This window comes from Oryctolagus cuniculus, chromosome 4, assembly GCF_964237555.1.
Source record: "Oryctolagus cuniculus chromosome 4, mOryCun1.1, whole genome shotgun sequence".
NCBI classification, from domain to species: Eukaryota; Metazoa; Chordata; class Mammalia; order Lagomorpha; family Leporidae; genus Oryctolagus; species Oryctolagus cuniculus.
In genome coordinates this window covers 62,753,979-62,779,756 of record NC_091435.1, presented here as the reverse complement: position 1 = coordinate 62,779,756, position 25,778 = coordinate 62,753,979, and the positions used below count along the sequence as shown (strand labels likewise).

Sequence of the window (25,778 nt, the reverse complement as noted above, 5' to 3'; positions counted from 1 at the left end):
AAATGAAACATTAATTACTTAAAAACCTTGTTATACTGTTGGTAATAAGGAGGTAAATATTTCAGGCTCCATTTCTTTGTATTATAAAATAAGCAGTTACAAGGCAGGTATTTGGCATGGTGTTGAAGACATCTCTTGGAATGCCAGCATCTCATATGGGGGTGTCTGGGTTTGAGTCCTGCCTCTGCTCCCAATTCCAGCTTCTAGCTAATGTGCAGCCTGGGAGGCAACAGGTGATGGCTCAAGAAGTTGAGTCCCTGCCACCCACATGGGAAACATGAATTGATTTTACAGCTGCTGGCTTAGACATGGCCCAACTCCAGCTGTTTAGGGCATCTGGGGAGTGAACCAGCAAATGGGAGATTACCCTGTCTGACTCTTTCTCCATCTCTTTGCCTTTCAAATAAATAACATAAATTTTAAAAATTTAAATAAAATAAGCTGATGTACAAGGTCCTTTTCTACCCTTTTGAAAGTTTAGGAATTACACCAAAAGCCTAACACAGTAGTAACATCACAGTTTATCAGAAGGCCTCCTTCAAAATACAAGGTCGTAAATCAGAAAAAAATTGAAGATCTTCTGTTTGCCAAAATTTATTTCTATTTAATACCTGTGAAGTCCCATATGTTTAAGGCAGACATTTAAACTTCACAACATAATTTTTATTTTGATCACAAAATAAAACAAAACTTCATGGTTGCTTTGTTATCTAGTAGCAAATCATTATGATTTGGCTGCTAACAGCCTGGAGAAGACTCAAATGATAAGAAAAGAGAATAGGAAAAAAACATAAAACCATAGATTACTGAGAAATTTATGCTGTATGACTTTTCGTTTCCCTCTCTGAAGCTTTATTCTTCTACTAAAAGATGAGGGTAAAGGGCAAGCAGAGGGGATATGAAAATAATTTGACAGTGCTGTCTAAAACGAGTAGTTTCTTAACAAAAATAAATAAGGCGTCAATCATTCTCTAAAGAAGAACATTGTTCAATACAGCAATTATGCTGAAGCATAGTGCAAGTATTCCTCTAAAGTCCATACCTACACCGTTGTATCAGTCCTAACAGCAACAATAATGATTTTGAGTTAACAGAAACCAGTGAAATTGTGTTTGTTTAATTCTTCCTAGCAAAACAAGAAAATACATCCTTATTGAAAAGCTTTAATTATTAAAGTTAAAGATTCTGGAACTTAAAACTCAAAAGCATAATAACTGGTACATTATATTCCCAGCAACAAAACATTAACACAGGAAGTACCACCTTATTTATATGCCAGCAGTTTTAAGACAGCATAATGCTAGTATAACAATAAGGGAAAGACTGCTTTCCATTCATGGCTAGAAACAAATAAGCAAACAAAACACTGGGAGAAATTTCTCTCCTTTGTTGAAATTTATGCCTGGAAGCTACCTTACAATCTGTATTAATTGCTTGGTATCTGGGTGTCTGTGGGCTATCAGCCACTTAACTAGAATCTAGGACAGTCTTTCAACCATAAAGACATACTACCTTAAGAAAATCAATACTGGGACCAGCGCTGTGGTGTAGTGGGCTAAGCCTCCACTTGCGGTGCCAACATTGTATATGGGCGCGGGTTCTAGTCCCAGCTGCTCCTCTTCCGATCCAGCTCTCTGCAATGGCCTGGGAAAGCAGCAGAAGATGGCCTAAGTGCTTGGGCCTCTGCACCCATGTGGGAGACCCGGGAGAAACTCCTGGCTCCTGGCTTGGATCGGTTCAGATCCGGCTGCTGCAGCCTCTTGGGGGTGAACCAGTGGATGAAAGACTTTTCTCTCTGTCTCTTCCTGTGTCTGCCTCTCAAATAAATAAATAAAAATATTTTTTAAAAAAGAAAAGAAAATCAATACTTAAACAGTATCAGTTTTATAAACATTGAATACTGGGATAAAACCAAATACAATGAATGATATTTACAAAAAACAACATAAATGTTCCCCCTATAGCATTTGTGGCTAAAAATTCTTGAGTTGTGCAAATTTTTCCAAATATTTTCAAAAATATACTTTAATTTTGCTCAATTTTTGCAACCTATAGTTAAAGATTCTTCTACAAGCTAAACATGAATATAGAAAGTTTGGCAGAATATCTGATGTCCTAACAAGCTAAGAAAAAATGACTGCCTTTGCTTAATCTTTATAGAAAAAAATAATTTTAAAAAAGAACTTCAGGGGCCAGCACTGTGGCTTAGCAGGTAAAGCCACTACCTGCAATGCTGGCATCCCAAATGGGTGCTAGTTTGAGTCCCAGCTGCTCTACTTCCAATCCAGCTCTCTGCTGTGGTCTGGGAAATCAGTAGAAGATGGCCCATGTCCTTGGGCTCCTGCACCTGCATGGGAGACCCGGAAGAAGCTCCTGGCTCCTGGCTTCGGATTGGCCTAGTTCTGGCCATTGCGGCCATGGGGAGTGAACCAGTTGATGGAAGACCTCGCTTTCTATCTCTCTCTGCTTCTGCCTCTCTGTAACTCTTTCAAATAAATAAATAAATCTTTAAATTAAAAAAAGAGAATGTTTTCAAATAAATACTTTGCCCATTTTACAAACATATCATTACAACAGTAATTCTGTAAGGTAATGTAAATTATCTAAAAAACATTTTAATAGCAGCACTAATAATATAGCATAATTCTTTTCTCCCATCGAAATACAAACCAGGCCTGACCCTAGCATAATTCTTTTCTAAAAATACTTGACAACTATTCCTTAAAGGATATGGCATATGATTAAGAAAATTTAAAGATGTTTATAAATTCTGCTCCACTACTAATACATTATATTTTTATGTATAACTCAATTCTTACCTTAAATTTCTGTTTGCAAAGTAAAAGAAAAAACTAACTCAAAATACTAAATGCCAAGTATGGGTGCAATGTATAAAACTAAACATCAGCTCATGCACATAGCAGAGAAGACCAATTAGCAAACCACTAATTATAATTTGGCATATAATTCTATTCTCAAAGCTACTTTTTAAAAATCTCTCCTTAATTCCACAATTACTAGCTATGTAGTATATGTTAAGCTCTGTTAGCCCCTAGAAGATAGAAAGATGAAGAAATAATGGTGCCTTTACTTCTGACTCGGTAGATGGGAAAGATTACAGAAGGGGAATTTCAGGGTTTAGGAATCATAAAAAAGAACAGCCTCCTTTGCCAAAAAAGATTCAAGGGAGATGAGGAAAGCCCATTCCTTTTCTAACACACAGAGTAAATGTCCTAAATAGCCCTTTCATCCATCCCAGGCATCCAAAAAGCATGTAATAATAATAATACATAATAATAAGTGTGTAATCAGTGCAATTATTTTATAAAGGCTCAAAAGTGAAAATATGATTAAAGACATTTTAAAGCAAAACTACTAGCTTCTATGAAAAATTAGACGTTTAGTATAAATTTGCTTCTAGTTAAATACAGATTGTCTTTCAAACAAAACTCATTCAAGAATCATTGGTGAATAATAGTTAATTAAAAAGGTTAGCCTTAGAACATAGAGCAGGTTGATTTTAGGTCTTTCATATTTAAACATTTATTTGTAAAATTACAAAATTAAACTCATAAAACTTATCAGTTGTTTAAAATATTGATTACTTAATATTTTATAAGCATAGCATATTTCTTTCTGGACAAAATACATATATAACAGCCATATATTTGGTAAATATTTAACGATTATGAATTAAACTAAGAGTTGGTGTATAAATGATATTGGAAGATAATATTCTTTTACCAACTGAATCCCAAATGGAAATCTTTTGAATCTTCAGTACAGTAAATTGTTAGCACATATTATCACATAAATGTACTTACATAAATAACAAAATTGAACATTTGAAGAAAAGTAACAAAGAAAATGGTGAGAATAAGAAAAAAATTAACAAAAACTATCTATAAAAATTATCTTCTGTCCAAAATGCATCAGAAGCAATATCTTTAAAAATCACATAAACAGTCAACATTAATGCCTCATAAGTGAAACTCTATTTTCTCATTAAAAAAGCACAATGCATAAAAGTCTCCTCTTACTACATTAATCTTTCATAATTTTCTATACCTGAAATTTGTCTCTATAACTAACATCAAATGATTAAAATGAACTAGACTCAAATAACTACCTATATAATATCATAAGTAACTCAACTTTTACATAAATGATTATTTGGTTTTTAAAACCTGTTGTGCTGATTTAAAATGAGCTTTTCAAATACAATCCAAAGTTATGCAAAAAAAAATCTATGAAATAATTAACAAAAATAATGCAGAGCTTGTCAACTTATGTTCCTAATACTAGATTTAAAGATTTATAGAAAAATGAGAGTGAAACTAAAGATACTTAATCTATCATAGGTACTTTCTTAATGTCCCACAAGGCAGTTAAGAGCACAAGTAACAGAAATGGGGGATGGGGGGAGGTACCAAACTGGGGAGGAACAAACATTATAAACAGGGAGGATTAAATCCCTTAAACTTCTTCTCTCTGGTAATAAAAGAGGCACCCTCAACATAGGTTAAGTGTCTACATAAAAAGAAGCATAAAGAAATCTGTTGGGATGGGAGGGACTGCAGAGCATCCATCAGCATTTGTTTGAATGTATCTGGCAGGCTCTCAGGAGTTACACTTAAATAATGTGACCCTTCCAGACAGGACAATAAGGAGACAGATTAGACCCTTCACGGAATGATTCATCCTTGCACACATGACAAGAGGGGATCCAATGTAAAGCTTGCACCCCCTGTGTTTGCTCAAGCGTCTGGGCAGTTCTTTCTGTGGCCCTGTAGCCAGCTACTGGGTGTAAGGCAGCTACAGTCAGGGCACAAGTCACTAACGGAGGCTCCAGACCCAGCGATAAAACATGCAACTGCTCAGGCAGGCTCCAACAGCAGCACTCGCTTTTCTCTTCCTGCCTGAGCAGAGGACAAATCCCAGCTCAGGGCTAGCGCAGGTGCTTCCTCACCTCTCGACAGCACCAGTCATCTGACTTAGATTTTCAAGAAAAAATTAAACATAAGCAGTATAATGAAACAACGAAAAGCAGATTTTAAGAGCAAAGGAGCTCATCTCAGCAACTCTCGATGAGACACGGTGTGAAAGTGAGAAAAGGGACGTGTGCATTCTACACATACCCTCTACTCAGCCTACATAATCCCTCCCCCCGACGCTGTAATGGACTGGAGTATAAAACAAGAGGGTCCCTCGGGGGTCCATGGAATTTACACATCAGCTACAAAATCGTTGGGGGGGGGGGCAATATGTAATCAACAATTTTTCTTAATATCTCAAAAGCCTCGGAACTAGTCCACCCCAATCAGGTAGCTGCCTCCAGCAAATGCCTCCTTCCACTCTGGCAACCTGCTACCTTCCTGTGTTTCATGGGCAGGTGAAGTATCACAAGCAAGGGACAAGCCCCCACGCTCCATGACCCCGGGAACAGGAGGGACTTCTCTCCGGTGCTCACTGTCAATCTCTGGACTGGCTTCTGCAGAGGAGGAAGCACCTCCCTTTCCAGCCCGGTGAGCTGTGCTTCTCCCTCCTTCCTGCAGATGGAGCCAGGCGGAGACAGAGCCTGCTCTTGGGCAAATGAGCCCCTCTGCTCTCTAAGCAGACAGGAAAATGAAGGCTCAGAAAGCCCCGTGCTTCTGGAAAATAAGAAGCAAGAGAAATGTGATGCTATTATTTTTAAAACACTATAAAATTCTAATCTGGCCACTAGTTGGTGATACTTTTTGTACTCACAGAACCTAAAGAGAAATGGGTTTCTAGTAACTTCGACCATTGACAAACGAAGTTTAAGCTCCACCCTTTCTTCCAGAGTCAAGCCTGTGCCCCCACTGCCTAGGAGGCAGGGTGGTAAAATGTCCTCTCCTGAATGAATTTATATTCAAGTTGCTTGCCGTCTGTAGCTCCTCGCTGTTGCCTGGAAACAGGAAACCCTTCCCACCTACATGCTTCCTGACTGCTCCCCCCATGTCTCCCTCTCAACAGTGTATGAGTGTACCTGGCCAGGCTTCTAGATGCTGTTTATCTTAAAGAAGTGCTGATTCTTTAAAACAGAGCAAGAATTTTGTCATTTAACTCTTCAGAGAGGACACTGAGTAGCCAAACAAATTAGTACTGAAAAACTTGAATTGCTAGCCAGGAGAGGAAAAGTGTGTGTGTGTCTGTGTGTGTGTGTGTGTGTGCATCCTTTACCTAAAAACATTTTCAAAATACATTAAAACAAATGTGTAATAAAAACATAAAAATGTTATTAATATTTTTCACCTACTTCTTTACCTCACTGATGTTTCTTTGAAAACTCTACTTTATTGGGTAAGGGTAAGGGACAATGCTATTCAACCATCACCCTGGTGTCCCCTTATTTTAACACCCACATCACATCAATTGCTAAGTCTTTAGGGTGTCTAGATATCTACTGTTCACTCATTTCCTATTTCTTTTCCACTCCATTTACTATCACTGAACATCCTGCATTAATTTTCATTTAAACTTATTACAGTAATAAGAACCACTATTTATTTATTTTTAGTTACTGAGAGAATACCCTGGGCTAAGACATACAGAAGCCATATACATATTTTATTTCACTATTTGTTATTCCATTATTTCTTACTCCCAGCAGTCAATGAGGCAGGTACTATGATCGCCCCACTTAGATTTACCAAGTTTAACTGACTTGCCCAAAGTCATACAGCCTTAATGTAAACCTCAAATCCCTCTTCTGGGAAGACAGCAGCAGAATATCGTTACATATTTGGTGTCCCCTTCTGTTTCTACCACTGTTTCCTTTAGGAATGCTCTTTTGACACATTGAACATGTGGGTTTACTCTCTAGCTAGGTGAATTATGCTGTGCTCCACACTCAGCCAAAAGACCTACGTCCACTCCTTCCTCTTCAAAGAGCACGTATGTTAGGGATCCATTTTAGTGTTTTTATTACTAAGATTTATAGCTACAAATTTTATTCACCTCTCAGAGATACAGTAAAACATGTTTAATTGTTGGTTTTTTGTGTGTTTATGTGATTCTTAGGTTCTTTATTTTTAAGTGTGAAACCATTCTAATAGGGTACCATATTCTTTTGGCTTAATGTTTATAAAGATCTTTGGGAGATGGGCCGGCACTGTGGCGTAATGGGTAAAGCCGCTGCCTGCAATGCCGACATCCCATATGAGCACCGGTTTGAGTCCGGCTGCTCACTTCCAATCCAGCTCTCTGCTATGGCCTGGGAAAGCAGTAGAAGATGGCCCCTGCACCCGCGTAGGAGACCAGGAAGAAGCTCCTGGCTCCTGGCTTTGGATGGGTGCAGCTCCGGTCGTTGTGGCCATCTCGGGAGTGAACCAGTGAATGAGGACCTCTCTCTCTCTCTCTCTCTCTCTCTCTGATTCTCCTTCTCTGTGTAACTCTGACTTTCAAGTAAAAATATTCTTTAAAAAAATAAAAAGATCTTTGGGAGAAAAGAAGTTAATAGTTTTGGTCAGCTCTTTGTAGTCAAAAAAACAACTGCTAATGCTAAAACAAAAACCTGTAACAACAAGATAAAAATAACTGGATAGTTTAATTGATCAAACAGTGGATCCTTAAAATTTTGACTTATACCCCAAAAATACATAATTGTCAAAAGTAAATACACGTTCAATTCACAGTTTTGTCCAATTTGTGTCCCCTTGCTCCTAGTTCTACAAATCCTTTTAAATTTTGGCTTTCATATACGTATAATACACAAACAAGCTTAACTGCACCATACATCTGTCACACATACAAAAGACCTCTAAAGCAAAACTGAAGATAAAAAATTTCACAAGTCAGAGAATTCGTGAAGTCAATAAATCAAAATTACAAATTTTTGAGTATTTTCAGATAGCACAGTGTTCTGGTTAAAAAGTCATTCATTCAAGAAAACATGGATAGTGTTTTGACTCTTAAATATATTTAGGAAAACACAAATGGTTGTGGCAACAAAATTCATGAGGTAACCATTTAACTTTTTTTTTTTTTTTTTTTTTTTTTTTTTTGACAGGCAGAGTGGACAGTGAGAGAGAGACAGAGAGAAAGGTCTTCCTTTGCCGTTAGTTCACCCTCCAATGGCCGCCACGGCCGGCGCGCTGCGGCCAGCACACCGCGCTGATCCGAAGGCAGGAGCTAGGTGCCTCTCCTGGTCTCCCATGTGTGCACAGAGCCCAAGGACTTGGGCCATCCTCCACTGCCCTCCCGGGCCACAGCAGAGAGCTGGACTAGAAGAGGGGCAACCGGGACAGAATCCGGCACCTCGACCGGGACTAGAACCCGATGTGCTGGCACCGCAGGCGGAGGATTAGCCTATTGAGCCGTGGCGCCAGCCATAACCATTTAACTTTAAGAAAATGTTACAGACAGGAGGAGGTTCCAGTTATAGCGCTGCAATTATGAAACACCCCCACTTTAGACTGGCACTGGTGTAGCCTGAGCCTTCCTTTTCCTACATCAACAACAATAACAAGACAACCCTGACTACCACCACCAACAGTTTGTTGTGAAAAATCAAATGAGAACATGGATGGATAGCATTAAACACATTTGGTGTCTTTATGTTTGTGTTTGTGTTTTTCTGAACTCACTGTGTACTCCTTGGTAATCACCACATGTTTTTCTCATCACATTTTAAACTGTCAAATATGCAAGAAGCATTCCTATCATGTGGTCATTTATCTACATTTAGAGAACTTGATACTTAACTTTTATTAAAAAGTTTTGAGAAACTATGTTATTCAAGAACTAAATACATAATTATCCAATAAAATTACTATAATATCAGATTACATCAGCAGATATTGTGAAAGATGATTCTTATTTAAGAAATTTTTTAGCCATGGAAATTATACTTATTTAAAGCCAAAAATCTAGAAGAAAGATGTGGTTAATGTGATGTTTCAGTAGAAACTAGAATGCTAACTTGTATTATGTACTTAATATACTTCTGAAGATTACAGATATCAGCCCTATCAGATGGTCAATGTGGGCATAAAGCAAGTAATTTTGCCAGAAATGAAGCATTTGTGAACTGTAGAATTTTTTTCTCTAAAATATAGTGCAAAAACATCTTATTCACCAGAAAAGTGATATAATCAAGCAGTCTCTGGATAATCATATTGTCTATGAATACTGACAACAAAATGTCAACTGAAGCTAATACTAAAATATTTTCAATTTTAAATATTCTAATATGTTAAATATATTTTTAATTTTTTTGATTAAGTAATGGTTCATCATTTGGTTTACAACTAAAGAGTCCATGAAATACAGAAGGTAGAGCTAATAGAACAATAAAGGAGTTTACTATGTTTAACTGAAATTATATAACTAAACAAGAGAGAAAATTCTTTACAATATACTTTATGATCAAATTTATTGAAACAAAAAATGATTTTAGACCAGGGACCAGCATTGTGGCACAGAGGGTTAGGCCACCACTTGTGACTCTGCTGCCCCATTTGGGATTGCCGGTTGAAGTCCTGGCTTTCTGCTTCTGACCCAGCTCCTTGCTAATGTTCCTGGCAAAGCAGATGATGACCTGAGTACTTGGGCCCTTTTTATCCGTAAGGGAGACCCAGATGAAGTTCCAGGCTTCTAGCATTATGGATATCTAGGGAGTGAATCAGCAAATGGAAGTTCGCTCACTTGCTCACTCTTTCTCTCCCTTCTCCCCCCTTCTCTGTCACTCTTTCAAATAAAAAATAAATATTTTCAAAAAATGATTTGAGGCAAAAATTTTCCAAGGAATAGCCTTGGTTTTGTCATTAGAGTTTATAAGGGTAAGAACAATTTTTGTTTAATTGTCAGCTTTTTTGTGTGTTTGTCTTTGGTTCTTTATTTTTAAGTGTGAAACCATTCTAATAGTCAGGGTGCCAAACCTAACCGAACAAGCATACACTACCAACTACTACATCACCACACTAACCCAGGGAAGTCCACTTGAGCTGGATTACACTGCCCTCTACAGCCCTGAGTCATGCCTTCTGAAAAATAGATCTGTCTTCATAATAAGGAAGGATAATACAGAACAAGGAGTAAAAACACATTCTTCAGCTTTCAGTACATTAATTATGATGAGTTAAAAGCTAGGTTTTAAATATTCTGCATAAATTTGTACTCATTTTATTCATTAGGCTCCCAATGAAGAATTTCCTTTATTCCAATTCAACAGCTAATTACTGAATGTTTACTATTACACATGGCACTGAGCTAGCTGTTGGGAGTACCCAAACATATGACATGATGATCATTATTTTTCATAATTTTCAAAGAGCACTCTAAACTTTGATAGACAATCATTAGAGACATGTACTCAAATTTCCTTGACATTGTTTCTCAAAGGATCAATCTAAAGGTGCTGCAGTGAAAAGAGTGAAATGTACCCCAATACAACTGAACATAATGCTAATCTTCGAGCAAAAGGACGCTGGGTTTAAATCTAACGTCCTCTGTTAGGAGCACAATTTTGGATGAGTTACTTAACCTTTTTTGGTTTCAACCTTCTCTTGTGTAAAATGAGGATGCTTATAATTTTTTCCAACTTTTTTTAAATAAGTCATATAGACATTGAAAGGTCCTTAAATTTACACATTACCTGCTTCATAGGAAGTATTCAGTAAATGACAGCTCTAAAGTTATTTTTCTTAGTTTATTATTACTAGTATTTATTTTCCAAACCAATGGAAACACATGGTCTGGGGGTAAAATGTATTTATCAAGACAATGAGAGAGGAGATTTGAAATGAGGACTGCTCCTGAAGACAAAAATTGTATTTACTATAAAATTTACTAAAACATAGCTAACAAAATGACAATTATGCTTGATCTGCATTTAGTTTCATTTTTAAAGACTACATAAAATTTTCACAAACATTATTTGTACCGCAATAAATTTTGATTTTATACAAAGAGATATCAGGTAATTTGACTAAATCTTCAATGACAATACTTAATTTCCATTAAATATAACAATTCATTCTGTTTTGATGCAATTTAATGGATTACAATTTTAAAATATTGAGACAGTTGCATTCGTGTAGTTTAATTACTATGAATGACTTCATCTCAATAATAATTCAATCTAATATTTAGATTATTCTCAATTGGTTTCATTTTCATTTTGTTAATATGTTCATTACAAAATTGAGATAAGATTAAAAATATTATATTAGCTGCAAATTTACTTAAGATTTTTAAATAAGCTATAAGACATATGTATTGGTACAGTGGAGGGAAACTGAAGATCTAGACTTCTTTTGAAGACAAAACTCATTGAATAGCTCACTTAACAATATCACTTAATGGAATTTTTTGGTCATTGCATATTCTTTAAAATTAGCCTTTTAATGTAACAACAGAAGTAAACTCAGTATATTTAAAGAAAAAGATTGGCTTTCTTAGTCATGCTTCCACAGAAATAATATTTCATTTGAATGGGTGGTAATGCTAATGCTACTTTTAAAAACAGCTTGTGTATATATTTGTATATTAAATACTGAAATGATTATAACATATCACTAAATTATTTCTTACCCTTTTATGAAAAGTAATTATTGTCCTGTACAGTTAATAGCAAGCAGGAGAAGCTGCACCAATGGTTTCTAGCTCAGCTGACGAATGTCAACAAGTGGATTAAAGTACATGCCTACATGCATGCAGGCACCTAAGCAAACATACACACACATACAAAAACATGGACCAAGCCCTGTAAAGGAAAAGAATAAAAAGATAAAAAGAAATAACTCTAAATAAGAAACACAGGTAAAGACAGGTCAAACATACTTTTCTTAAACATACTGTTAATTTGGCTAAATTTGAGAAGCTGTGAGAACCAAAGAGCCAAGATTTGCTTTTGCCATGGAATTTAATAAGTAAAAAAAAAAAAAAAAAAGGAAAGGAAAGGAAAGGAGGGGAGGGGAGGGAGGGGAGGGAGGGGAGGGAGGAGGGAAGAAGGGAGGAAGGGAGGAAGAAACAGTTGCTTCCAAAGAAAGTTACCACAAGTCAAGGAAATACTCGCAGAATTATAAAATGAATTAAATTAGGTAAGCCATGTGTTTAAAAGAAGCTAGTATAATTCCTAGAATACAGTGTCTCATAAGTTACCTGATAATATTCTAATTATAGAATTTCATCCTCACAATAATACAGCAGAGTAGCATTTTTAGCACAATTTCACTTGAAGCTCAAAAAGAAGTATTTGGGTGGAAGTTGTGGCAAAGTAGGTTAAACCACTGCTTGGTTCACCTGCATTCCACACTGCAGTGCCTGGAAGCAAGTCCCACCTCCACTTCAGATCCAGCTTCCTACTAATGTATCAAATAAGACACATAGGATAAAACTATTTTCCATCCACCTGTTGGCAATTCCAAGAAATGGGAACAGAAAGAATGGGAGAGAGGTAACAGCATATTTGAGAATTTGTCATAATTAAAGAATATGATTGGCAAGATATAAAGTCTCACATTGAAGGGGGCTTCAGAGCACCAATAGAGATCAATTAGAAACAAAAACACTCAATGGGGTAGGTGTTGTGACACGAAGAGCGAAGTAGTCCCTTGGACATCCACATCCCATAGTGCTAGTTTTAGTCCCTGCTACTCTGCTTCTGATCCAGCTCTCTGCTCATGTGCCTGGGAAGCAGCAGATGATGGCTCAAGTACATGAGATCCTTCCACTTTTTTTTTTTTTTTTTTTTTTTTTTTGACAGGCAGAGTGGACATTGAGAGAGAGAGACAGAGAGAAAGGTCTTCCTTTGCCGTTGGTTCACCCTCCAATGGCCACCACGGCAGGTGCACTGCGGCCAGCGCACCGCGCTGATCCGATGGCATGAGCCAGGTACTTCTCCTGGTCTCCATGGGGTGCAGGGCCCAAGTACTTGGGCCATCCTCCACTGCACTCCCGGGCCACAGCAGAGAGCTGGCCTGGAAGAGGGGCAATCGGGACAGAATCCGGCGCCCCGACCGGGACTAGAACCCAGTGTGCCGGCGCCGCAAGGCGGAGGATTAGCCTACCGAGCCACGGCGCCGGCCACTTTTTTTTAATGTTTGTTTATTCCTGCCACTTTTTTTTAAGGTTTATTTATTTATTTGAAAAGCAGAGCTTACAGATAGAGGGAGAGGCAGAGAGAGAAAAAGAGATATTCCATCCACTGATTCACTTCCTCAATGGTCACATCTGCTGGAGCTGGGCCGATCTGAAGTCAGGAGCCAGGAGCTTCTTCCAGCTCTCCCACGTGGATGCAGGGGCCCAAGGACTTGGGCCATCATCCACTGCTTTCCCAGGCCATAGCAGAGAGCTGGATCATAAGTGGAGCAGCCGGGAATGGAACTGGCGCTCACAGCAGTGGGTGCCTTGACAAGGACCCACAGGGGCATTCATTCACTCACTCACTGAATAAAGATTTCTTAGGGGGCCGGCGCTGTGCCATAACGGGTGAGGCTGCAGCCTGCAGTGCCAGCATCCCATGTGGACGCCAGTTCCCATTAGCAAGGAGCTAGGTTGGAAGTAGAGCAGTCATAGGCAGTGGCTTTACCCACTATGCCACAACACCAGCCCCAAAAGATCTCTCTCTTTCTCCCTCTACCCCTCTCTCTTTCTCCCTACTTCCAAATAAATAAATAAACAAATTTATCTTTTAAAAAAGCATTTAAGAAATATCAAAGGAAAATTCTGATTAGCAAGGATAAACAGATCTTCAAAGTTCTCAAGAGGAAAAAAAATTACCCACAAAAGAGACACTAAATCTCCTATTTGAACAATAATTCAGTAGAAAATACCTGTTCTTATCAATGTAAGAAGCTCAAGAGACAGAATGGAGGAAACAAGAGGACGTTCAAGTTCTCATGTTTGGAGAGAAGCTATAGAAACCTACAGCTTTAGGCATTGCTAGAAAAACATGTTTAAATACAAGATACTAAAAGCATAAAAGTAACCACAAAATAGGAAAGGAACGTATGCTATCCAAGCTAACAGCAAGTACAGAAAAAAAAAAAAACAATAAAAACGTTATTATTCCAATAAAAGTACTGGAAAAGAAGAGGGCCGGCGCCACGGCTCACTAGGCTAATCCTCCGCCTTGTGGCACCGGCACACCAGGTTCTAATCCCAGTCGGGGCGCCGGATTCTGTCCCGGTTGCCCCTCTTCCAGGCCAGCTCTCTGCTGTGGCCAGGGAAGTGCAGTGGAGGATGGCCCAAGTACTTGGGCCCTGCACCCCATGGGAGACCAGGAGAAGTACCTGGCTCCTGCCATCAGTTCAGCGTGGTGCGCCAGCCGCAGCGCGCCGGCCATTGGAGGGTGAACCAATGGCAAAGGAAGACCTTTCTCTCTGTCTCTCTCTCTCAATGTCCACTCTGCCTGTCAAAAAAAAAAAAAAAAGAAAAAAAAAGAAGAAAGAGAAAGGACACCAGAAAAAAATTAGCAGAGTCAAGTCACAATAAATATAAACATAAATCTATTCAGAGTCATGTTTAGGCTAACTTAAAAAATAAAAAACAAAACTCAACTATATTCATGAAAGACACACCTAAAACAAAATAACACCAGAAAGATTTTAAATTCAGGGATGTGAAACTACACAACAGGTGAATGGGAAGAGAATTTAGGTATAGCAATACTGACAATAGACAGAAAAGTAATCAAAGAAAACAATCACTACAAGGGATTAAAAAAAAAATTTTGCACTGCCAAAAAGGGTCTCATTCTAAGACTAACAGATCTTGATTATTTACACATTTAACAATATAGCTTTGAATTATAAAAATAAACAAAAAACATATAAAACATGTTAACCTGAAAAATCACAGATTGGGATACTTAAAATATGTCTCAGAAGAAAAGTAAGTAATATTGTGAAGAATGGGAATAACATAGATTGACCTAACACACTTAACACACTTAAGACTAATGCAACAGATAAAGAACATAGTTTTCTGGATCCCACATGAGAAGAAATCATTCTTTCCAAAGATATGTGAAATAGTCACAGTCACATAAACAACAAAGGATATATTTTAAAATTTCTAAATATTACTATCCTACAGACCACATCCACGAAACTAAATATCATAGCATAAGAAAGCAGTAATAAAGTGATAGCAAAAAATTAACTGGAAATATTAAACAAATTCCTAAGTAATATATTGATTACACATTTAATCAAAGTGTAATTTTTTAAACATCTCAAACTGAATGATAATGACCACAAAACCTAAGAAAACCTGTGAAATGTCATTAAAATGATACCCTGGAAAAAGTGCATCAAATAACACCTTAGAGATAAGCAAAAGAAAGGCGAATTTTAAATGACAGCATAACATGAAAGAATTTAATAAACACATGAGAAACAAAAACCACATAGAAAAGATTAAGCATTAGAAGAGATCACGAAGAAGAACTTTACATCAAAAACTTTAAGGCCTGCATGAAATCCATAGTTTACAAACAACTGTAAAGTATAAACTATCAAAATTGACCAAGGATCAAACAAAATTCAGTAACATAATTATCATAAGAAAAGAAAATTAAGGAATCAGCCCTGTGGCATAGTAGGTAAAGCTGCCACCTGCAGTGCCAGCATCCCATATGAGTGCCGTTCGAGCCCCAATTGCTCCATTTCTGGAGCTATGGCCTGGGAAAGCAGTAGAAGATGGCCCAAGTCTTTGGGCCCCTGCACCCATGTGGGAGACCTGGAAGAAGCTCCTGGCTGCTGGCTTTGGGATGACCCAGCTCCAGCCCTTGAGGCCATTTGGGGAGTGAAACAGCAGATGGAATATCACTCTCTTCCCCTCTCTTTCTAACTGCCTTTCAAATAAAATAAATCAGTCGTTTGCAAAAAAATAAAAATAAAAAAAGGAAATTAAGCAGTTGCCAAAGATGTACATCCCCAGTAAGGAGTCCTGAGGCAGTTTTACAAGAATTCTATCAAATATTCAGAATAAATAATTTTCACTTAAAGCAACTATTCCATAGCATATAGAGTTTATAGGAAAGCATTTTAGCTGCTGTTCATTTAATCCTAATATAGAATCAATTAGAATAGCAAAAGAAAAAATATATAATTGTCAAATCACACTTCAATATAGATGTAAAATTTCTAAGTAAAATCAAAACATAGTGTATGAGCAGGGTAATATCAAGTAGAGTTGATCTCAAAAATGTTAAGGATGATTAACAGAAAATTTACCACTGGAATTTACTATACAAACAGGGTAAAAGAATATGACATGAGCAGGTCAACAAATACACTCAGAGTAAATTACCTTAGCTAAGAACAGGAGAGAACTTCCTTACCCTGATAAAGTTGATCTAGGAGAAACACATAGACAACACTGTTCACACCAGTGAGAAATGAAGTTAAAATATGTAAGCATGCAATGGAAATGTACACTATTACCAAAATAAATCAACATCATACCAGAAGTACAAGCCAATGCATTAGCCAAAAACACAATGAAAGAAGACTAACAAAAGATTGAACAGGGAGACAAAACTGTCATTAGTAATGGATGATTTCATTTTCTGTAAGAAAAAACCAACAGAATCAAAACTAGTGAAGATTTCTGGATATATGATCAATATTCTTAATAAGTCAATTCCTACACATCAGCAATAATCAATAAGAAAATATGACTGAAAACATGAAAACAAATTCCCTTCACAATGACAACAAAAAATATGAAGTACCTTGGAATAAATCCAAGAAGAAAGGGATAAGATTTTGTAAAAAAAAAAATGTTTCTTGAAAAAGGAAAAAGGAAGTTATATTAATACAATCAATGGTATAGAATGGAAATCCAGTATTTTAAGAGAGATGACAACTTTCCTCCAAATTAATCTATTAATTGCATGTAATTCAGATAAAAATCCAAATACAAAATTTAAATCAAGGTGATTATAAATTTATTTTGAAAAACAAATATTCAATATTGGACAAAGCAATCTTGAAAACAAATAATTAAAAAGGGAATTTGCTCCATTAGATAGCAAGCTAATATCATGCTGCTGTAAACTAATCTCTTATTTCCACAAAAAGAAAAAGAAAAAAAAAAAAACAACTGAAAGTACAGAACATCTAAAGTTCAAAAGTTCAAAACCAACTCAAAAACACCTGTAACATGATTTTTTAAAAATTTCAATTTAGAGAAGGCACACATTAGTCCATAGATGGGGCTGGAACAATCCCGTTTTGTGGAGGCTGAGGGGTTAAGAAGGATAAAAGATTATCTCTACCTAACAATAAATTGCAAAACATTTGTTAAGGGCTTAAATGTGAGAATCAAACTGTATCAATGACACTGGGTTGGAAAAAGGTCTTAAAGCAAAGTACAAAAAGGAAATGACTGATTAAGTTGATTATATGTAAACTGTCAACATCTCCATGAGAAATGACACTATAAACAAAGTTAAGAGAAAAACAACAAACTATGAGAAATATCTGGCATGTAAATATATACAAGAGTATTTCAAAAAGTTTGTGGAAAATGAAATTAAAAGATAAGTTTCTTGGGGCCTGTGCTGTGGTGTTAGCCGCATGGAGGGTAAAGCTATTGCCTGCAGAGTCGGCATCCCACATAGGCACTGGTTCTAGTCCCAGCTGCTCCACTTCCAGTCTAGCTTTCTGCTATGCCCTGGAGGGTGGTAGATGATGGCCCACATTCCTGGGCTCCTGCAGTCACATGAGAGAGCTGGAGGAGGCTCCAGGCTTCAGATTGGCCCAGCTCTGGTCGATCCAGTTGCAGCCATTTGGGAGGTGAACCAGCAGATGAAGGACCTCTCTCTCTCTCTCTCTGCCTCTGCCTCTTTAAATCCACCTTTCAAATAAATAAATAAGTCTTTAAAAACAAAACACAATTCTTAAAAAAAAAGAGGTTCTTTTGGTCCCCCAAAAATAAAAATATATTGAAATCCATGTATAGTTTTTTCACAATGTGCATTTCTCATGAATTTTTTGAACTTCTGGATGCATGAATTTCAAAAATTTTAAACCAAAATAAACATCTTCTATTTATATTGTCATAAACTTTTTAAAGTGCCTGCATATACACACACACACACACACACACACATACATGCAGCCCATTAGACAAGGAAATTATATATGGACATATATACTCTCATTTAAAAGTACTACCCAAAAAAGAAGACAACACAGTAGAGAAATGGGCAAAGGACATATAAGAAGGTAGTTTCAGAGTTATGGGGTAGGCAAAGAAGGGAGAGCATCAACAGATCAAAGTATGGTGAAATTTATTAGCTACCATGAAAAATTAAATTAAAACCAGACAGTAGGACATCTTCTAAAAGTTCATGGAAAGAGTATATCCTGAAAAATATGATTTTCACCGATTGTCATGCCAAAATAAGTATCTTTTAATTCTATAATTTCCATAAATTTTTTAAGTACCTTGTACAACTTTTCCCACATCAGACTGGGGGGAAAAAGTTTGATAACATTAAGTTTTATAAAGGTGTAGGAAAATAGTTAACCATACTCTGGTTTTTTCGGTGAAAGCATCCATGTTAGTAAATGTATTGTAAAGGATTCTAAAGAACAGACACCTTGCTGTAAGTAGCTCACTTGGGAAGTTGGTGGAAATGCCATAGTAAAACATTAAGAAAATTCGTGCTTAGGGTAGGCATTTGGTTTAAACGTTAAAATGCCACTTGGAACACTTTTAATCTGTATCAAAGTGGTGGGTTCAAGTCCTTACTCTGCTCTCAATTCCAGCTTCCTGCTAATGAGTTCAATAAGAGGCAGCAGGTAACAGTTCAAGTAGTTGGGGTCCCTGCCACCCATGGGGGAGATTCAGATTGAGTTCCTGGTCCCTGGCTTTCAAGGCCCATCTCCGGCCATTATGGGCAAATGCAAATGGGACATATTCTCTCTCTCTCTCTCTCTCTCTCTCTCTCTCCCCTCCCACTCTCCCTACCCCCTCTCTCTATTGTCTTCAAATAAATAAATACCTTTTTTAAAAGAGGGAGATGTTTGAGCCAGCACTTATGCCACTGCTTAGGATTTCTACCTCAATCAGAATGTCTGCTTTCAAGCCCCAGCTCAGCTTCGATTCCAGCTTCCTTCTAATGCACAACCTTCGAGGCGGCAGATGATGGAGTTAACAGAGTAAGGACAGCCACCACGGTACTAAAGACAGCTTAAGTACTTGCATCTCTGCCACCCACATGGGAGACCCAGATTGTGTTCCGAGCTCCCAGCTTCAGTTCAGCCCAGCCCCAGCTATTACAGGCATTTGGGGAGTTAAAACAGCAAGTAGAATATCTCTGCCTCTCTGCTTTTCAAATAAAGTAAGTAATTTTTCAAAAAGAAAAGAAAATCTGTTCTTGACTTTCATTCAATCAGCATTCTACACAAACATCTATTAAACGTTTAATATATTTCAGCCCTATAAGTACTGGATAAAAGGCACACACAAAACAAAGATCCTTGAAACTTTCTATGTGGGGAGCAATCCGGACTAGACTGAGTTACTGGAATTAAGACTTATTCTATGCATCTGCTCTCCCACTGTGGGGAGCAAACCGGACTAGACTGAGTTACTGGAATTAAGACTTATTCTATGCATCTGCTCTCCCACAATATGGCGCTGGGAGAGAAGTAAACAGCTTCTGCACAGCTGCCTCCAGTTCAACCAATAAACTGTAGGACTTGCTACTGATTGGAGGAGAGCAGCGTACTCGGCGTGTGGGCAGCCGAGTTGGGATTGGCGGAGGAGGACTATAAAGGAGGAGAGAGACGGCATTCACCAGGAACATCTATGGGGAACATCTAAGGGAACCCGTGCAGCCCCCGAGAAAGCCGGCCGGCGGTGTGCCGCTCCCCTGCGGAAGTGGGGAATGCGGCCAGGGGGAACTGCCCTTCCACGGAGGTGGAAGGGATAGTAGCCAACCCGGGAAGAACCAGCAGCAAACCCGGGGAGGGCCGAGCAGACAGAAAGAACAGCGCAGGGTCCTGTGTTGCTCCTCCACGAAGAGGGGGAGCGACATAATGGTGCCGTGACTCGGATAGGAAACTTAGGAGGGAAGAAACGGGAAGAAGCAGGAAAATACCGGAGAGAGAGACTAGCGAAGAGCCTAGGGGAAAGCCGGACGAGAAAGGTGCCGGAAGAAGCTATTGAAAGCCTAGGCATAGACTCAGATATGGACTGTGGGAAAGAAGTTAGGATTGAAAGCGAAAGTGAAAGCTTTCATAGACTCGGATGCGGACTATGGCGGGGAAGCTAGGAGATTGAAAGCGAAAGTGAAACCTGGAGGAGGCTTGGACTCGGATACGGACTGTGGGAAAGAAGTTAGGATTTAAAGTGAAAGCAAGAAGAAACTTAGACTCAGATACGGACTGCAGGTTGAAAGTGAAAGTGAAACCTATAAGAAACTTAGACTTGGATACGGACTGTGGGGAGAGGCCAGGAGAAATGAGGGAGGAATATTGTTGGAAGAAAACTTAGGGAAACATACCGGGTAGAGAAAAATGTTAGGGAGGATGAAGCCGCGAGTGCAGGCCGAGGCGGAGATATAAGCCACCTTGGAATTCTTCAAGTCACCCCGGGGAGCAAGAGGCGAAGATCTGGAACCAGAGACGTGGGCCGCCAGGTTGGAATTCGCCAGGTTAGTCCGGGGAACTTGGACTGAATGCCGGTGGTGGCGGAAACATTCGCGGAAGCCGCCGCGTGCAGAGAGAGCACGGGGCGTGAATAGATGGGGAACGCCGGGGCTGGCGCGAGGCCGTGGTGCGGGCGCGAAGTGCGTGGAGACCGCGGAGCGTGCGCGCAGAGCCGGGAACCCGCCGGCGGGGCGAGGCGCCGGGAAGCCGCGCAAAGCCGGGAAGCCGCGCAGATCGGAGAAGCGCGGGCTGAAGCGGCTCAGCCGGGAAGCCACCGAGAAGCAGCCTCGGGGCGGGCAGCGGGAAGCTGCGGGGATAAGAGAAACAGAAGTTTAGAAGTAAGATGAGAAAAATAGGAATGCTGGAAGATAGAAGTAAAATGGGAGAAATAGGAATGCCCGGAGATAGAGAAATAGAGAAAAATAAGGCCTCCCCTCAACATGCCAATGAGAAAGCTTGGATTCGGTCTGCCTGATTAAGTGAGGCGATGAGCACCTGGGCGGCTAGCAGCTTGTGCGCCGCAGGTCACCGAAGACGGGCACGAATTAACATCAGTAAGGCTTCCCCACAATACAACCATTAGGAGGCTTGGATTCGGTCTGCCTAATTAAGGCGGTAAGCGCCAGCAAGCAGCTCGACCAGAGTATGAGCTGCAGGTCACCGAAGATAGGCACAAACCAACACTAATAAGTCTCCCCCACAATACGGCAATGAGAAGGCTTGGATTCGGTTTGCCTGATAGGTTTTGTAAGCCCCTGCGGGCAGAGTAGAGCATGCGCTGCAGGGCACCGAACACAGGCATGCATCAGTGCCTAAAAACCTCCTCACAACATGGCGAAGAGAGGACCCGGATTCGGTTTGCCTGATTGATAGGACTTGTAAGAGCCTGTGGCAACTCTAGCAAGTAGAGCAGAGTGTGTGCCGCGGGACACCGAAGACAGGCGCGTATCAACGCCAAAAAATAAAAAGAAAGGGGGATCTGTGGGGAGCAATCCGGACTAGACTGAGTTACTGGAATTAAGACTTATTCTATGCATCTGCTCTCCCACTGTGGGGAGCAAACCGGACTAGACTGAGTTACTGGAATTAAGACTTATTCTATGCATCTGCTCTCCCACAATATGGCGCTGGGAGAGAAGTAAACAGCTTCCGCACAGCTGCCTCCAGTTCAACCAATAAACTGTAGGACTTGCTACTGATTGGAGGAGAGCAGCGTACTCGGCGTGTGGGCAGCCGAGTTGGGATTGGCGGAGGAGGACTATAAAGGAGGAGAGAGACGGCATTCACCAGGAACATCTATGGGGAACATCTAAGGGAACCCGTGCAGCCCCCGAGAAAGCCGGCCGGCGGTGTGCCGCTCCCCTGCGGAAGTGGGGAATGCGGCCAGGGGGAACTGCCCTTCCACGGAGGTGGAAGGGATAGTAGCCAACCCGGGAAGAACCAGCAGCAAACCCGGGGAGGGCCGAGCAGACAGAAAGAACAGCGCAGGGTCCTGTGTTGCTCCTCCACGAAGAGGGGGAGCGACATTCTAGAGGCAGAAGCAGGCTGTAAACATGCAAAGCAGCAAATACGGAAAATACTCTTTATTTTAAATAAACTTCAAAATTGATAAATTCTAAGTGAAACAGCACTATTTTTATTCTGAAACATACTAGTCTTTGACAAAGAAAGAAATGTATTCATGTACTACCTGTGAAACATAAACATTAATTTTTAAAACTTAATAAAATTTTATTTTCTTGGTAATAGTTTACATCTGAACAATTTATGTATTAACAATATTTAACCTTCTGAAATGTCTGGATGAAAATTCCTAAGAGGTCAAACCGAGCAAAAAACTGATCAGAAAACCTAAGGTTACTTTTAGATACTGCAGCCTTTGTATTGAGAGAGTTGTACAACCACTGTGGCAGCAGGTGGAAGGCAGGCTCTCTGTCTGGCCGTGTGAGATGAAGACAAAAGCCACATCAGACCTCACAGAGTTGGTGAACAAGTTCCAGGGGTCTTGAGAAGAAGGCAGGCAGGGAAGGCCCCTGAGGCCATAAACACTCAGGCCCTAACTAGAGGAAGCAGAGGGTTTGAAAATACTCCTCCATTAACAGCCTGCCAACTTCTCTCTCTCCCCACACAGGAACCCCTGCCCCTGAGTTCCTCCCACACAACAGGAGGAAAAGCTGTGCAGTGCATAGCTGTGGGCCTAAGAATACTCTGAACCCAACAATCTTACATGGTCAGGAAAGTAACAGGCTTTCAGGTCAAAAACAGAACCTAAATATTTGCATATCACACATATAAATTTCCCCCACTGACTGCTGTGACCTGCAATTCATTTGCTAAGGAAAGATAATCCCAACTATTGCCATTTTCAAAGTTATATTCTATTTGATTACAATACTTTGCAGAAGGCTGAAGCATACTAGCTCTTTTCAGGTTACATATAGTAACTTCAGCAGAAATCTAAATGGGAAGCATACCCTTTGGTTTCGTTCTAAATTCTGAAGTGTAAAAACACAGGTTTAAAGAAAAAACTACAGGTTTATAAGTCTAGTTAAGTAAGATGCAGTTTTCAAAATTAAAAAAGTACCCTCATTTATTTTACCACTTCTTAAAAATATACTCACATAGTTCATGTATTATTTAATTTGTTAAAAATTTGATTCCATCAGATAAACTGTCAAAAATCAGTGAAATAACTAAAATATGGTACTCCAAATTCACTTGTATTACATAGGACATCTCCAACATACTAAAGACAGCCTATTAACTAAATTCTGCAATTGTCTAAAGCAATGATTCAGACTCTAAAGAACTACTATTCTTTTCAGATATTCCACATCTGCCCTCTACAAAGCACATGTTCAAGCCATGAACATTTGAGTAGAGCAAAACTTCCCTTAAAACAAGTGTGCTTATTTGAACACACAATTTCAGAACCAAATCAACAAGTGTTTCACGGGTTCATGCTCATAAGGGATCACATGTGTGTTTATTTGAATGTAATCGCATTGAAATAAACACAGCTGCGTTTATTTCAACGTGTGAGAATCCAGATCTACACATTTGTGCAAAAATGAATCATGAAACCAAGGCTTAGCACATAGAAATGTGAATAGGAAACAGTAGAGAGCACAATCACTTTCTTCAAATACATCACTGAAAATTAAATCTGTGATTAAAAGATATTCCAGGAAAAGGTGCAATTCAATATAGCTCACAATACAATCAAGAACATTAATGTACACTGTCAAAGCTTTGAATGTTTTCTTTATATTTTTGAAAAAATAATAAAAGTACAAAGATGATAAATAGCAAATAATACATGAAACTCCCACCCAAATTTAACATTTTGTAGCATATACTTCAGATTGTTAAAAAAATTTTTTTTGAAATAAAATTGTGGTTTTCTTTTTTTCTCTCTGGTCCCATTCATCCTCATCCTTTCCTCCCAAGAAGCAGACATTGTAATGAATCTGAGTAAACAATATTTAGCATTGTTTGGGGTGTTTTCTAAAACATATACGGAAGACAAAGTAACAATTATTTCACAATTAGGTTTTTTCTCCTCGCTGTTGTTCTCAATTTTGATCCATACAATATCATTCATTTTAACTGCTGCTATTCATGCCAACACCTGAATACCCCATAATATATGTTTCCCAATGGTGGCCACTGATGTGTTCTCAGTGTTCCCAATTGCAAAACAATTCTATTATGAATATCCTTATATATATGCCCTTGTGCAGGTGTTTAAGAATTCCTCTGCTTAAGGGTAAGAAACTAGATGTAACGTTGTTGTTTTTGCTCCACTTTTGGTGGATATTGATGAACTGCTCCCTTTGCAGTTGTACCAATGTGTACTCTGGATTGGAATGTGTTCTACCTAACCAGGACAATCTGTCCCAAGCACAGTGTTCAAGGAATCCGCTTCTTACATGGCAAGATTTCATTTACTCCACACCTTACAATACCTAAAATACAGACTACCCATTTTCATGTTCTCCCTTCATCCATTTATGTTAGTTAACCCAGCAATTCTCAACATGAAGTTATTTTGCCCCGGGCAAACATTTATCAATATTGGGAGATATATTTGATCATCATGACTAAAGGAATGACACTAGGATCTTGTGGCCAGAGGCCAGGGATGCCGCTAAATATTCTACAATGCACATGGCAGTCCCCAACAACAAAGGATCCTTCAAACTAAAACACTCATGGTACATTATCAACAGAATGGCCCCATCTCTTCCTGCTGTTGGTTTAGCCTTCTCTCTTAACTGGTTCACTCCATTTTTCTCTTCCTACATGCCCAGGATAACCTTCCTCCAAGCTATACCCACTTTCTCTAATGTTGCCCTTTGAAGAACAGACTATCCACCAATTTATTCTAGTCTAACCTGGAAACACAAACTCACTTTTACTCTTTGACTAAATAGAACCACCAGAAACTTTTGGCACAGCAAGTCATTCTTTAAATGATAATGAGCAGCGACCTCAAATCTAAGTGTTTTCCAACTCAGAATCAGAGGTATGCGCTAAAACACCCAAAGCCATTCTCTGTCCCATTGCTCAGAATAGTTACAACATCTCTTTCTGAAGAATCTGACAACACATATTTAAACTGAAACAACTGGAAATACAACTAAATCTGAGTCCCCGGCTTATCGGAAAGAAATCATGCTCTCACGTCTTCAATGACTACCTAGTGTCTCAGCTGACATTTTTGTCATTTCTTTTATTTTTATACATCTAAGCACAGACTAAGAAGAGAAAAGAAAGATTTATTTTTAAACCAAACCATTTAATTACTTCTTTTGGGAAAAAAAAAAAAAAGAAGACTACAGAAGACTAAAGGTCAAAGCATCACCTAGGAAAAGTTGGAAAGAAATATGTTTGCCTTTACCAGTCCAACAGAATTTTTTTTTTTCATTTGTCAAATTATTTTCCCAACACTGAGAAAGAACACAGTAAGGGGATTAACCTTCTCTCAATTTAAAATACAAAATATAACTTTGGTAATCATTTGGAAGCCATGTGAGTCAATGGATTAAAAAATAAACAAGAAATTGCAGGATCAAGAATTCTAATCCTGACACTGAATCTCAGTATTTCCAACACTGGAAATTTTATTATTAGCCCTTG

At 38.9% G+C, this 25,778-nt stretch overlaps 1 protein-coding gene across 28 annotated transcripts in view; it reads right to left on the bottom strand.

Annotated features, from left to right (window-relative positions):
• The window catches only part of BBX (BBX high mobility group box domain containing), a 289,118-nt gene that overhangs the window by 223,909 nt on the left and 39,431 nt on the right, over positions 1-25,778 (bottom strand). For 2 of the 28 annotated variants that reach the window (XM_070072053.1, XM_070072045.1), the window contains exon 1: positions 1,513-1,802. The exons of the other annotated variants lie outside the window; for them this stretch is intronic. The gene's annotated coding sequence lies outside the window, so the exon portion shown is untranslated. Of the gene's footprint in view, positions 1-1,512; positions 1,803-25,778 lie in introns of those variants that run through there. 28 annotated transcript variants of the gene reach the window in all.